Source organism: Carassius auratus, chromosome 39 (assembly GCF_003368295.1).
Source record: "Carassius auratus strain Wakin chromosome 39, ASM336829v1, whole genome shotgun sequence".
Lineage (NCBI taxonomy): Eukaryota > Metazoa > Chordata > Actinopteri > Cypriniformes > Cyprinidae > Carassius > Carassius auratus.
In genome coordinates, this window is record NC_039281.1 from 12,826,835 (window position 1) to 12,843,007 (window position 16,173).

General features: G+C 38.7%; 1 pseudogene; it reads left to right on the forward strand.

Moving 5' to 3' along the window:
* Positions 1 to 16,173, forward strand: part of LOC113057983 (transcription factor COE1-like) — a 123,056-nt pseudogene that overhangs the window by 18,007 nt on the left and 88,876 nt on the right.

A 16,173-nucleotide genomic window follows, 5' to 3' on the forward strand; every position in this document is an offset into this window, starting at 1 on the left:
TCTTTATATATTGATATCCTACCAGTGTACACCAGTATATCATACCTTTAAAAAGATTGGGATCAGTAAGATTTTAGATTTTTAAGAAATTAGTAGTTTTGTTTAGCAAGAATGAATTAAATTGATTACAGATGCCAGAAAAGACATACATTTAAAGATATTCATTTTTGAAGTAAAGGCTGTTGAGCCTCTGTATAATGAAGTTGTAGCATCACTACAGAGATAATGCACTAAATAAATTCAAATCACTTACAAACAAATCCAAATGTCAAGTGTTGCTCTATAACAGCTTTGTAAACACACTCTGTGGCTGCTCTGTATCAATATAAATGCTCTATTGTTCAGTATAAAATGTGACAAATCAAAGGCAGCCGTTCAAAGACTTCACCATCAGTGAGAAAAACAAGCATAAAAAAGCCTTCCTGGGACCAGAAGCCATTTGTTTGCAAAAGAGTAATTGTTAAGTGATCGGGCTAGGCTGTTTTGAGGCCCTGTCAGGGTTGTTGAGTATGTAGTGTGCTCTGAAGTGTGCATATATGAATAATCAGCAGTGAAGATGTGCAAGACTTCTGGAGGCAGCAGCATGTGCAGTGAACTGCATCTCCTACTGTTTTTGTTTAAAAGATCATACAACCATGTCACGTTATTATTGAGGGCGATGCTATTAAATTTCGGACTCGATTGTGCCTTAGTGCAAGCAAACTAAGCATGGATTTCTGCAGATTAAAGTGCGGTTAAGTGTCAAAGGTGTGTTCTCATCTGTGTGTTAATAAGTCAGTGGCCTGTGCTATCAGATGAACGCAGCTGTAGGTTCACCGTGACTTTGCCAGCAATAGTGTAGCATGTGTGTGTGTGTTTGTAATAGAGTAAGAGAGGCTTCTACCTGGCTGCTGTGTCTGTGCAGCTGGCCCATTTCTGCTCCACTGGGCTAGAACGCTTCACAGCTTACAAAGACAGCTGCAGCCCTTCAATGCCACGTGGCATCACCTCCACCCAATGCATACACTCACACAAACACACTGCCCATCACTTACTCTTCTTGTTTGTTTCCCTACATAAAGTTTGTCTGCTTCCTTAAATTCTGTTGCAGCGCTGTGATAGCTGTTTGTGTTCTGCACGGTCTGGCTGAAGTCATGCAGCTGCGCTCGAGGTCACCGCAGACTAATTTAGGCTCAGGTGCGAGGGCATCGCTAATTGCCTGCGAATAAAAAAGAATTAGTAACAGCTTCCTATTAGTCACGTGTCTCTCCAAGCTGGGAAAATAGGTCATTTGAAACGAGAGGGGGGAAATATGGAAGAGTTTACTGGAACTTTCAATATTTTCTTGGCCGCATTCACATTCTGGGGTCTCCAACAAACAAGGCGCAAGATGGAACAGAATCCATTACGGCAAGCACAGATGAGTGCGCGCTCCCAAATTCATCAAAAATATGATTTTGAACGCCTTTCTTCCCTTGAAGTTATTTAGCCGGATAAATAAGAGCTCATTAGTGTGGTCTTGTTTCAAAGAGCTGATTAGGTTTTACAGCAGTAATTAGCGAGGCTAGAGCTAATTCCTCTGGAAGAGTAATGAAAGTGATTTCCTAATTAGGTTCCTCTCATAAGACGGCACAACAGGCCACTTCAGCGAAACCAGAGGAATGTCAGGGAAATAAAGCCAACTGACAATGACTTATTAGACTGTTAAAAGAACAAATCTTACCACAGCAGTGCGAGGCGTGCGCTCACGGGACCAGGTTCGAGTTCTTGTAGTTATTGGGAAGCTTTTGAAAATCTGTTTGAGGTAAATTGAATTACTCACGTGAAAATTAAACTGGCTAGCTTTCTTCTCAGAGGGTGTGTTTAGTTTACGTTGGATGGCTGTATCTAAATGTATGTGTGTCGTGATTGACTCCTCGTCTTCTCCTTTTCTTCTCCTCTTTAATATTCTGAGCTCTGTTAATGCCCCAGTAAGATTATTTCAAATACGTTAATAATGCTCTCACTGATACGGACACAAAAGGCCAGTGACATCTAATAGCAGACCTTTTCACTGCCTCCTGTTTCATCTCTTTCACATCCCTTAGAAGCTCTCGCTCTCGATTTCTCTCTCTCGATTTCTTTCTCTCTTATCATTGTGTGTGTTAGGAGTAATTGAAGCTCAATAAGCCGTACAGTAATGGAGAAAGGTGTCGTTCTATCTCCCTGGGAACATTGCAGTTGATGCCTTCATCAGCACGGATACTCTTAAACACTGATAGTGATTTCAGAGTGCAGAAAGTTCAGAGTTCCCGCGCTAACCGTGGGAGTTCTGTGGCTTTTCGCTCGGTCGTGAGCCCTGACCCCACTGGAAGGCTTTATTTGTGATGTAATCTTCAACATCTGGATATCCACTTCATGAAGACATAACATAGCAAAGGACGGAAAATACCACGGAAAGGGTTGATGTGCCATTTCTCTGAATATTTAATGGAGGTCTTTTGCTCACAACTATGCTGCTGGCTAGATTTGACCTTCTAGAAGAAGACCCTCAGCTCTCATGGAAGCAGAACAGGAAGTAATGTTTCACAGGGTGCTTTCACAGAACAATTTCTGCTCCTGCTCTGCTAGGGGCTGCTCACACAGGATGTGCTATTTTATTAAAAAACAGCATGTGAATGCAATAGAACATATTTCTAAAAGTTAAACCTCTATAAAGTGATATAGCATCTTACAGACACAGTGCTGATGGATTTAGATGCTGAAAAACATCCATTTAAGCCGTTTACGCAATTAAAAATTTCCCAGATAGATGCAATAACGAGTCCTGTGAATGAACAGCCCCTCATGCTGCATTATTGAACGCTATAGTTATATACACTACTGTTCAGTTTTTTTTTTTTTTTTATGAATAGAAAATTAAAAAGAACAATATTTATTTGAAATAGAAATCTTTTGTAATGTTACAAATGCCTTTACTGTCACTTTTGATCAATTTAATGCACTCTTGTTGAATTCATTATTAATTTCTTTCATTAAAAAACATCTAGTCTGCTGAGCTATAAAGGAGCAACATTTGAGTAATAAAACTGCACCTCAAGACTGGATAGTTGGGAAAGAGACAGTGAGCAGCCTTATATTCTTGCAGTATGTTTGCATTATTGGATTAGGGGGCTCTATTTCACAGAGCTGTTCTCTGAATCAGTGGCCAGAGAGTGATCCTCACAGGCTGGAGCTCCCATTGTTAACATAATCCTGTCCGGTCTGTAGACCTATTGTGTGGCAATTAAGACTGAGAGACTGCGGAGAGCTCAGCATGAGCATCTGTGTGTGTGAGGCATGACAATTATAGAGTCAATGAAAGTATTTGCGGTAAACATGTTTCTCCCTTCTCTCCGAAAATTAACTGCTGAGTCTTTCACGCTAAAAGAGATACACGGGAAGTTCAAGTGAAGGAAAATGTGTGCGTTGGCCTTTAAAAAGTGTGCGTGACTCTTCAAGCTGGGCTGTCACAGCTGCTGAAAGGTGATGTGCTCTATGCAGTGACAATGTCTCTTCCTGGAGAGAGAGAGAGAGAGAGAGAGAGAGTGTGTGTGTGTGTGTGTGTGTGTGTGTGTGTGTGTGTGTGTGTGTGTGTTTGTGTGTGTGCACACGTGTGCTTGTGTATAGGTGTATATGTGTGGCCTATTTGAGCACAAACAGTGCAGGAATAATAAAAGGCCAAGCTCTGCTGTTCCGAGTTAATACAGGGTTAAAGATATGCAGCACACTGTCCACAATCCCATCATCTGCCTGGACGATTCCCAAAGAAGAGCATGCACTCCTCTCCACTCGCCCGTGCCTATGTATGTGGCCCTGTGTGAGCTGTCCTTTCCTGACAACTCTACCATTCTGTCTTTACTCCCTCTCTATACAGAGCACCCACTTTACTTCTCTGTTGCTCTCTCTCTCTGTCTCTCTCTCTCTCACACACACACACAAACACACCCATTTATCCAGGTGTCTAAATGAGAATGTCACATTGATATATACTGTACTTAAATTAAGTTTAATTATTAATTACATTCATATTATTTAAACAAATTATTTAAAACTCCTATTTACTGCTGTACAACTGTGATAAGTTGGTATTAGTTACCACTGTCATCAAAATAAGACAAAAAAATTACAATTGTGAAAGTTTTACACTGTTTGAAATATGTTATGTTTGAAATAGATTCAATACACAAAAAATCTCTGTAGCTTAATACAGGTAAATTATCAACAAAACAAAGGTCTCTATCCACACATTTTTATGCACGTTATAATGATTAAAAAATATCTTGAGGTGAAAATATTTTTTATTCTGTAAGAATAAACACAAATACATTAACTTACTATTTATTTCTAAATACGATGTGACTTTGCCAGAAAAAAATGCTTCAAAACTTAAAATCAAAATAGTTTGACCAGTGACTACAACTTGTCCTACACTATTGATAAAAAGTTTGGAGTTAGTAAGTCTCTTTTACTAACTGAAGCTACATTAATTTGATAAAAAAAGAGAGAGAGAGAGAGAGAGATCATACAACTATATATATATATATACACACACAGGTCCTTCTAAAAAAAAATAGCATTTTGTGATAAAAGTTCATTATTTTCCATAATGTAATGATAAAAATTAAACTTTCATATATTTTAGATTCATTGCACACCAACTGAAATATTTCAGGTCTTTTATTGTTTTAATACTGATGATTTTGGCACACAGCTCATGAAAACCCAAAATTCCTATCTCAAAAAATTAGCATATTTCAATCGACCAATAAAAGAAAAATGTTTTTAATACAAAAAAAGTCAACCTTCAAATAATTATGTTCAGTTATGCACTCAATACTTGGTCGGGAATCCTTTTGCAGAAATGACTGCTTCAACGCGGTGTGGCATGGAGGCAATCAGCCTGTGGCACTGCTGAGGTGTGATGGAGGCCCAGGATGCTTCGATAGCGGCCTTAAACTCATCCAGAGGGTTGGGTCTTGCGTCTCTCAACTTTCTCTTCACAATATCCCACAGATTCTCTATGGGGTTTAGGTCAGGAGAGTTGGCAGGCCAATTGAGTACAGTCATACCATGGTCAGTAAACCATTTACCAGTGGTTTTGGCACTGTGAGCAGGTGCCAGGTCGTGCTGAAAAACGAAATCTTCATCTCCATAAAGCTTTTCAGCAGATGGAGGCATGAAGTGCTCCAAAATCTCCTGATAACTAGCTGCATTGACCCTGCCCTTGATAAAACACAGTGGACCAACACCAGCAGCTGACATGGCACCCCAGACCATCACTGACTGTGGATGTTTCTACTCCAGACTCAGTCCACTGCTTCCGCAGGTCCCCCAAGATCTGGAATCGGTCCTTCTCCTCAATCTTCCTCAGGGTCCGGTCACCTCTTCTCGTTGTGCAGCGTTTTTTGCTACACTTTTTCCTTCCCACAGACTTCCCACTGAGGTGCCTTGATACAGCACTCTTGGAACAGCCTATTCGTTCAGAAATGTCTTTCTGTGTCTTACCCTCTCGCTTGAGGGTGTCAATAATGGCCTTCTGGACAGCAGTCAGGTCAGCAGTCTTACCCATGATTGTGGTTTTGAGTGATGAACCAGGCTGGGAGTTTTTAAAAGCCTCAGGAATCTTTTGCAGGTGTTTAGAGTTAATTAGTTGATTCAGATGATTAGGTTAATAGCTCGTTTGGAGAACCTTTTCATGAGATAGGAATCATCATTTTTTGAGATAGGAATTTTGGGTTTTCATGAGCTGTATGCCAAAATCATCAGTTTTTAAACAATAAAAGACCTAAAATATTTCAGTTGGTGTGCAATGAATCTAAAATATATGAAAGTTAAATTTTTATCATTAAATTATGGAAAATAATGAACATTTATCACAATATGCTATTTTTTTTTAGAATGACCTGTATATATATAATTTATTATTATTATTATTATTATTATTATTTTTTTTTTTATATAGTTGTATGATCCTTCAGAAATCATCCTAACATGCTGATTTAGTGCTCCGCTCAAGAAACATTTCTTGTAATTCTTCAATTTTGTTTTCAGATAGAAAGTTAAAAAGAATAGCATTTATTTGAAAGAAAATAAAATATTTATAGATTATAAATGTTTTTACTGTCACTTTTGATTGATTTAATGTGTCCTTTGGAATAAAAATATTAATTTAATTTAAGAAAAAATATTCTTCCGACCTCAAACTTTTTTTCATTGTTGTTGTAAGTGTGTATTTTTTCCCCTGCACCTGATGGATTGGAGCTCTTTAATACATGTGATGGTTATTCTGCTTTATTTGCAATGATGGATAATTTAGTCCATGAATCCATAGGTCAGGAACACATGGAAAAACACACAGCTATTCTCTCTGCTTTACTCAGTGCTCTTCCATCTCTCTGCTTGTCCAGTCTGTTTTTCTTGCACAAGGCATAAGGTTGTGATCTCTGGAAAGGCTGGTCAGCTCTTTAGGATTGTGCTGGAAACCCTGGCAGGCAGAGTCTCCTCCTCTGCTCTCACAGATAAGAGCCACGGATCAGCCAGATCACCGATCCACTTCACATGCTTCAGACGGAGATCTGACCCACAGGATGACTGATTAGCCACTTAATGCTACTGACAACACTTACTGATGAGACTGATGAGGGTGTGTAAGAGTAAATCAAAGAGAACAATGTTATTTCACTCCAAGAAAAATAACCAAACTCATTTCTCATTATCACACACTACTGGTGACAGAAATTAGACTGGTGTTGTTTTAAGAAGCTTGTGTGTGGGTGAGACCGCGTGTTTGTGTGTGCGCATATGGAGAGTATTGTTGATGTATGCCATTTCCTCACGAGTGTGTGTGTGTTGATTGAGGAATGTCAGACAGGAAGTGCTCCTCCCGGGGAAGGTGATGTCACCGCAGCTTCAGGGCGGCTTCCTGTCTAGTTCTGCAGCAACAGATGCACTCTGCTTTCCCAATCGCTCACTTTTTTAGCTGCAAGCTCACAAATTCAACTTATTAACATTTAACCTGATGTTTTCTCAGTTTACTCTAAGCAGCCTTAGATTTCTCTTTAAAGGACAAGCTGGGAAAACACCCCGTCTCTGCCTCTCTCCACTGGATGCGCTCATGCAGGGACATAGGGGTAATCCTATTAGTTCTGTCAACACACACACACACACACACACACACACACACACACACACACAGAGAGAGAGAGAGAGAGAGAGAGAGAGAGAGAGAGAGATACTCTAACAAATTATCAGCCATGGCCTTAAATGAAAAATAAATAATAAATAAGTAAATACTTTAAAATATGTGAACAACATCTCTGAATATTTTTTTGTTCTTGCAATGCCTTACTTAAGACACATTATTTTTCTTTATCATTTTTTTTTGTCTTTTTGATAACTCTAAATATTAAAATAAAAGATTACAATTACAAATAACTTAATTGCATAAAACATTAAATCATTTTAATGGAATTTGTACTGAATTACAGTCATTTTATTTTTGTTACCTTTGGAAAATTGTTTGATTTCTTGCTTTAAGCCAAAATCTGATAAAGATCTGAGGTTCAGACTCACTCTAATTTTCACTCTAAAGTAAACTGAACTTGTTGTAATTATTATTATTATTATTATTAGATATTTTCCTAGAAAAAAGAAAAGACAGAAAAAGTCAAAATTAAGAACATGATTTTTTGCATGAAACACATTCTATATCGATTTCTCTCTTCTATATGGAGATATAGATTTCATAGATCTAGATTTCATAGATCTATATTTAGAATTGTGTAGTGGGTGTGTGTGTTTGTGTGTGCGCTGCACAGAGGGAACCCCCGTGTCTGAAGTCCATTGTTGTGGATTGTTGTGTTTGGGATGCACTTCCTGTGGTGAGAGGTCAGCAGCACGCATCCTTGGCTGGCTGCTGAATAATTCATGCCATTGACTTTATGTCAGCTTTCACAGGCACGCCTGGGATGTTTTATTCATTTATCTCATTTAGGGGCCCTGACTGCACCTGTTCCACCATTAAGCACCCCACTCATTTGCATTAGATGCTAATTTAGTTTACCGGCAGCCCTGGGTTCCCCTATTTTCATTACATTTACTTAGAAACAAATATAATACTTTACACCGTACATCGATTTTATAGGCACCATGAAAATATGTCTTGTGAGTCTTAAAAATGAAAATAAAAGAGAGGAAAGGAGAGATTTTGTAACCGTTAAGCACTCATTTTTCACTAATAATAGTTTATTGTAAAAAAAAAAAAAAAAGGGTCCCCATTACTGAAACTCATAACTCTGGAAGTGTGTGAACACTAGTATGTGTGTGTGTGTGTGTTTAGAAGGTGTCAGAGGGAACAGACTTGCCCTGGAGCAAGTTAAGCACAGATGTGCCTTTTTATACCCCTTCTCTTAGCTCCCACCCTATTCCCTTACTCCACATGAAGATCACCTTTCTTTTTAAACGCAAGCACACACACTGTCATTTCCCTATCATCCATCTGTCTCTCTCCTTGTCTCTTTGTTCTATTTTTATCACCACAGTCATGTCATCTTCAGTCTGTACTTTGCTATTTATTCTCATTCAATTCAGGTAAAGACCATGGAAAGTATTATTAAATCAATGTGAAATGGCATTCCCAACCCATTTCACTTCCACACTGTGATGCAAGTGAAGAATGGGGATGTTATTAACATTTTATTATTTATTTATTTCAGATTTAAGAGAGAATTATAGGAATTTAAGATCGACAAGTGCTTAGTTTTTAGCTGTTTGGCTGTTGGTTAACATTATGTATTGATTTCTGTATTGTGTCATACATATAAAAAAAAATGTAGGACAGGGATCGATCAATGAGACTATAGATGTGCATTAAGAACTTAAATAGGGTCCATTTTTAAGACCTAATCACTTGTTTAAGCGCACCTTCTGTGTTGCTACCTTGAGGGTGAGATGTTTAGACCTCTCAGAGCAAGAGTATTCAATGGAGGACATTGTGTGTCTGTGTCCCGATCAGTCTTAGTTTGTGTGAACATGTAGTATCATGCAGAATACCAAGTCTTTTGAGTGGGTGACACTGCTCAAATATGTTTTTTTTTTTTTTTTGAAAAACGTGCTTTTTGCTACTGGGCATGAGTGTTGGACTGTGCCATGCCTAGAAATGAATCTTGTTTGTACTGCCTGAGACTGACTACATTACACCTTATGTCTCCTCTAATTGCTAGACCCTACACAAACCCTGCCCAATAAAAATATCCATCTGAACTCTAAGCCATGCCCTGTCAATCCAATCTACATTGGGAACCGTTAAAGGAACAGCTCACTTGAGAAACACAGTTCTGTCATCAGTTACTTTACACACCCTCATGCAAGCCATTGTGACTTTCTTACTTCTGTAGAACTCAATAGAGGATGTTCAGCATCCTGGCAGTCTCAGAACTAATGATTTTGATCACCATAAAAGTATCTTGATGGTCCATGTGACTCATGCACTATATTCCAAGTCTCCTGAAGCCATACGATAACTTGTGTGAAAAACAGAACATTTTTAATTAATCACATTAACAATTAGTTATTTTAGGTGAACTATCCTTTTGATAGTGATTTTAGTTTTTGGCAATAAAGACAGGAGTTGCAGTAAGATGGGTGAGAGGTCTATCACTGAAACTATTCATTATCTTTCTCCGTCAAAATGCCGTACATCACGGTTTCGATTGGCTGCTTTTGGATTGTCGAATCTCAAAGCACACCATCAGTACTCAACAATTTGATTGGCATCCTGTATTTTTGGACCTTAGGGCAGAGGATTGTGGGAACTGTAGTGTACAGTGAATATGTATTGGAGGCCAGCAGAGTTGCTGAGTAGCGGATGATTATGCAGCCCTAAGGTGTTGATGGCTTCACTGGGCTGGCCTGGAGCTCCCTCCCTGTTGTGTTCCTGATGTTTCTTCCTTTCTCTCTCTCTTTCACTGTATTTTTTTTCCTGGGGCTGGGCAAATCTGCCTCAGGGGACTTTGGGTAACTGTGATTGACAGCCAGATGCAGGCAGAGGTCGAAGCTGCTTTAAAACGTCAATGGGCTTTCATCTTGTAGCGGACACTAGCTCTCTTTATACACACACGCTCTTTCTTTCTCTCTCTTTATGTGCTCAAGCTCATGTATGTGCACAATCAACATGTATTATTGTGCTAATGCTTTTGTAATACAATCTGCACTGAATTAGACACTTACGGCTAGGAGTGCACAAGATCATTTCATGATTAGAGAGATTTTTTTGCACTGCTGAATGTGAAACAGTTTGTACAAACATGAAATTTCATGGTGGCCGGAAAAATGATGGTCAACCATCATCCCAGCTGGAGCATTCTCATAACTTTGGCTACCGTTCTGGAAAGGTTCTCTCAAAGTTAAGAACAAAAGTTAACATAACCAAGAAATATGTCTTTTAAACATTAAAAAAGTAACATTTTTAGAATATATTGGAAATGTAAGCAAAACATTCTCAGAACATATTATTGTTATTTTTTTTTTTATTTTTTTTTTTACCTGGGTTCTTCTCATGAAGCTGGTTGACCACTGGAGACACACTGGTTAAGCTAGTTAAGAAGCCCATAACATTAACTGGATAAAGAAAAAGTCTGACACTTTTGCTTAATTTTGCACAGTTGGGGGTTGGGAAAGAAAGTGTGCACAAACACACACAGACACACACATCTGTCTAGCAGAAGCTGGTGGAGGCGTCTCTCATTCCTCATCTGTTTCATCCTCCATGCGAAATCAGATTTCAGTGTTTTAGTGTTTGCTGAGGAAAGAGGACCGCTCACTCTCTGAAAGACACACCTCAGCCTCTATGTCTCTGGTTCTGCGTCTATCTATCCCACCCCGGTCTGGGCGTTAGCGTTGTATGAATTACAAATACGTCTTACCTGCTGACTTACATGTTTTGGTAAGTGTAGTGCATGCTCTTGGTACATGAATGATGTAGTGCCAGAGAGCTATTTTTGATGTGTATGTAGAAATAAAAATGCTAATCTCGTCCATATTAATAGTTTGAATGTTTTCCAGGTTGCCTTGAAGTCTTGCGTGAAGTGATGTCAGGGTCCACTTCTACACACAAGTGCTAACGTTATCATTCATTGTTCACATACACTTAGAAACAAACAATGAGAGAGAGAGAGAGAGAGAGAGAGAGAGAGAGAGAGAGATGTGGCTCTTGGCAGGCTAAATGGATGGCTCAGGTTACAGCTCTGTGAGTGCTGGATGAAGAGAAAGAGAGAGAGAAAGAAAGGGCTTTGAAGGGTATTCTGAATCACAAAAGGGTCAGAAAATGAAAAATAGATGGACATGTTAGTTCATCTCTGGGTGCATTCAGAGCTGGTTTCTCACCTTGCCTTAGAGCTCACCTGACCTCCTGTCTGCGCATCAATTTTAGGGGTACATTGTAGAAGAGTTAGGAGGAGTGTGTCCTTTTTATATATGCTTTTCAAAAGCACACAACCCAGGTTTATTTCAAAACCTAGTGAACTACCTCTTTGGTTCCAAAAATGCAATTCATGCAGTTATGCTCTTGTATGATGAGTTCGATGCACACACACACACACAAATTATTTTCAAATAATACAAATTAGCTATCTGATATTATAGTACACAACTGTTCAAACGTTTAGGGTCAGTTTATTATTTTTGTTTTGGAAATAATTTGTTCTTTTATTCAACAAGGATGCATAATTGATCAATACTTTTACAATGTTAACTTTTTTTGAGAATTCAGAAGTAAAGAATATACTTATAAATATATACTTATAAATTAATTAAATATATAAGATATAATAAATTAATATTGAAAGCCTGTTTTGACTTCTGTAAATAAAACATTTAATTGTAAAAAGTTCCATATAGGAAATAAAGTCACAATTTAAACATTTAAAGTCAGAAGTAACATTTGTCGGTAGAACAAATCTGTCTTCCATATAAAAGTATTCCTAAAAATATATTAATAAATTTAAAAAACTAAATAATAAAAATGCATTTTTTTAAATTACATAAAAAATAAAAAATGGCTACTTTATTTAAAATGTGTATTCTATTCATGCATTACTAATCAATCACTCAGTTAAGATGCAATCATAGAAGTCAGCTGCCTAAGTATTGTAATCAGTAGGCTGTAGAAACCCTGTTGCTCTCTTTCTTTCTCTTCAGCCAAGTGAAAATCCACTGTCTCTCTCTTGTTCTTTCTTTATGAAGCCTAAATCTGACTCCCTGCCTGATCGTGTTTCTGTTTGCTTTTGTTCAGATGTTCGTGAAGGGGATGCGAGAGCCAAACTGACCCAAATGAATTATGTCCCAGTTCTCCAAAAGGCAGTGCATCACCTATTTAGGGCATTCTGTGCAGGAGATTTTAAACCTAAGAGAAAGGGTAAGAGAAAGTGAGAAACACAGCGGAAAGGAGAGAAAATATGCCCCCTCTTTACTAGGTGCAAATTAGGATGCTGCCATCTAATCTGAAAACACATCACGGCCAGCTTTACACACAGGTCATTTTGAGGTAAACTCAAATTACATAATACAGCACAGCTGTCAGTCACAAATGTTTAAGAATTATAGGGAGTGTTGTTTTGTTTAGGATGGTCGTGTCATGCATTTAATACTTCCCAGTGTGGACTCCCACAGGAAGTGGACTACAGCCTACCACTGTGGTCGGCATTGTTGTTTTAGCGCTCCCCTCCACCCTGAGTCATGACAGCATGGCACCAGTGCCCAAAAGCAACAAACATGTCCGGTACACTTCAGTTTGCACATATATCACGCTATTGTCAGGAAAGACTATTCACATTCATTAATTGCTCCAACTCAATTAGAGTATGGCAGACTTTAATCCAGTCTTAAGAGCCTCATTCTCTAACCTTCACCTAGACTCTCTCCATCACCAGTGTTACTATATCTGTCATACTCAGCTTACAGTCAGTCAATAAGGCATTGGTTTTATAAGAAGTCTCTTATGCTCACCAAGGCTGCATTTTTTGGTTTTTGGCTGTGAATATATTTTAAAATGTAATTTATTCTTGTGATAGAAAAGCTGAATTTTCAGCAGCCATTACTGCAGTCTTCAGTGCCACAATACATTTGTATACTGTCTATTCTAATTCTCATTCTTGCTGCTTAAATAAGCATTTCTGGAAAGTGGATATTCTGTCATCATCTACTGTACTCGTCCGTATGTCACTCGAACAGTGATTTCGTGTTTCTGTGGAGCACAAAATGTGTATCTAGCAGAATGGTTTCTCTTTTCCATACAGTGACATAATGTGATGTCAAACTCATGAAAGGACAAAAACACATGGTCGATGGCACTTATTAAGCCTTCTACAGCCATATAACAGCTTTGTGAGAGAAACAAACGAAAAACCAATATCTTTATGCAGTGGTTAGATGGCAGAATGATCATTTTTGGGTGAATTGCTTCAAAGATGAGGTATAAAGACTTGGCTTTAGAAGCCACAGAGGGCTAATCTGGCACTTATTACTGTATGCTGTTCTGCTCTGTTGTGAAAAAAAGCTGAACAGCTGGCCTGTATACCACCCAATTACCTTATTCTTCTGTTCTGACAGGTTGAGTTTTATCTCCTGAGCAGATGACACATTGAATGTTTAGTGTAAGTGACTGAGAGCAAGACAATGCTGCTGAAAACAGATAAAGACAGCTAAATTAATGTATAGCGTTTAGAGGAAGGCAGTGATACAAAACCACAGTCCCAGCACTTACATAACTTCCTGACTCTCGTGTCCTGATTTCTGCTCTATGTTTGTATTTTCTTTTTGAATTGACCATCATTGCCTGTACCTCCCGCTTCTCTCTGTCTTTTCCTTTCTCTTTTTCTCTGTCCATGAGGCGAAATGGAATGATGCAATTTTCTAATTCAGTCAAATAAAGCTCTCCTTTTGTCAGCTGTTAGATGCTTGGCTTACAGAGGTCAGAGGTTGCAATGCTGCTCTTAGGAGAGCGCTCATCGATTAGCCGTCAAACCACTGCCGCCTCGTCTGTTCTGAGTGGAGCGATGGAGGGATGCTGGGCTCCATTTCCATAATTGCTCAGCGCTTTAAGTGCTGGTACCTTTAGAACAGAGGAGGTTGGAGGAAAAAAACAAATGCAGAAATTATAAGGCAGATACAGTTATTGAATATCAGTGGATATTTGAATGGGACAATATTGATCTGTAATTGAGCAGTAATAATTCTTCCAGGCATTAAAGCTTCACCCCTATAGCATGGCTGCCTTTTTTCAACAGGCTTTCATTGTGAGAAATGGAGCTTAATATCTGCAGTGTAGCTATAGCTTTATTCCTTGCATATTCTCTCATTCGTCTGTCAGTGTGGCAATGTAACAATGTTACCAAATCAAACTTTCCCGCCCCTTAGTCTTAAAATATTGGCTCTGCAGACAGGAAATGAATTCACACCAATTCCAATTTATCACCAAATGTGAAATGGAAGGATCTGTCAATGAAATACTGCATTGATCGAGTACTAATTTGAATACTGGGGGCGACATTTGAATTCCAGCCTTTTTTTGGGGTGGGGGGGTTAGAAAAATACTTGTTTGAGGCAGGACTGCTTTGTTTTCTGTTTGACCAGTGGCAGGCAGGGTCAGTGTTCCATGAGACACGCTTGTAAATTATTATTAATTCAGCTTTAATTTTTTTTTTCTAAACATTTTTTTATAAAATATTTTAGATTTCATTTATATATATATATATATATATATATATATATATATATATATATATATATATACATACATACATACATACATACATACATACATACATACATACATATATATATATATATATATATATATATATATATATATATATATATATATATATATATATATATATATAAATATATTTATACACACACACACACACACACACACACACACAGTTAAAGGGGACCTATTATGCCCCTTTTCACAAGATGTAAAATAAGTCTCTGATGTCCCCAGAGAGTGTATGTGAAGTTTTAACTCAAAATAATTTACAGATATTTTTTTCATAGCTTGTTAAAATTGCCACTTTTAGGGTATGAGCCAAAACGCATAATTTCCGTGTCTTCCCCTTTAAATGCAAATGAGCTGGTGCTCCGGGGAAGAGGGAGGAGCTTCAAGAGCTCAAACTCCAGCAATACTTGTGCTAGCCTTTGTGAATAAACACTCCACTATAGGTATAGCTAGATCACGAAGAGTTGATTCTCAACTCGCTGTGAATTCTCTCAGGCCAGTTATATGCATAAACAGCAGTGTTTGTCAACTTCCGTGGGTGAGGCCTGTAGCTAATATGATGTCACATTATCAGCAATGCTGAAAACAGTATTTTGCATAATAGCTCCCCTTAAAGTGAATTCTATCTTAATCAAGGTATATATCTGATTGGCCTTTAGATTGACTAACAGCCATCTTTCGGCCACTTAATGCTGAAGGGATGGAACAAGCTCAGCAGAGCAGAGCCTGGCAGACAGCTCGTCTGTTTACGATTTGAGTCCAGCCAGGAAGAGAGGGCGCAGGTCAGCAGCATGTTCTGAAAGATGTATGCTGAGAGAGAAAGACAGAGAGAGAGATACGGGACAGGAGGGATGAAGGGGGGTCCTATCACAACATGGCTGCTTCCTTCCACATGAAGACCACTAAACCACAGCATTTCCTCTCCCAGAGCGGATTCTATCATTAGAACGTGGAATAGCACACTAAACTGACTGATGACGGTCAGCTCACTGAGCCCTTCTTAAGTCATAAAGGGCCCCTGATAGCTGTGGACATGGCTTTTATCGACCCCGCACTTGTGCGTATTAATAAGGTCTGCTGTTCGCATTCACTCCTCTCAGATCTCCTTATCTGTGTTTCCTCCCACATGACAGATGAGTGTGTCTGGGGCGCAGCATGGTCAGACAATGGCTGTATATGTGTGTGTGTGTGTGTGTGTGTAATGAGAAGTCCAGACCAGCAGCGCTCTGATTGCTGCTGATTTAGGGCTGTGCTCCATGCTGTTAATGGTCTCACACTGCGATAGAGAGGTGGCTCTGGGGGCATGGCCATATTTAACGGTCTCTGACTGCTCATTACTGGATGTCCCTGATCACCTGCACTCCTCGTCTTATCGTTTAAGGTTGGCAGCTGAAATT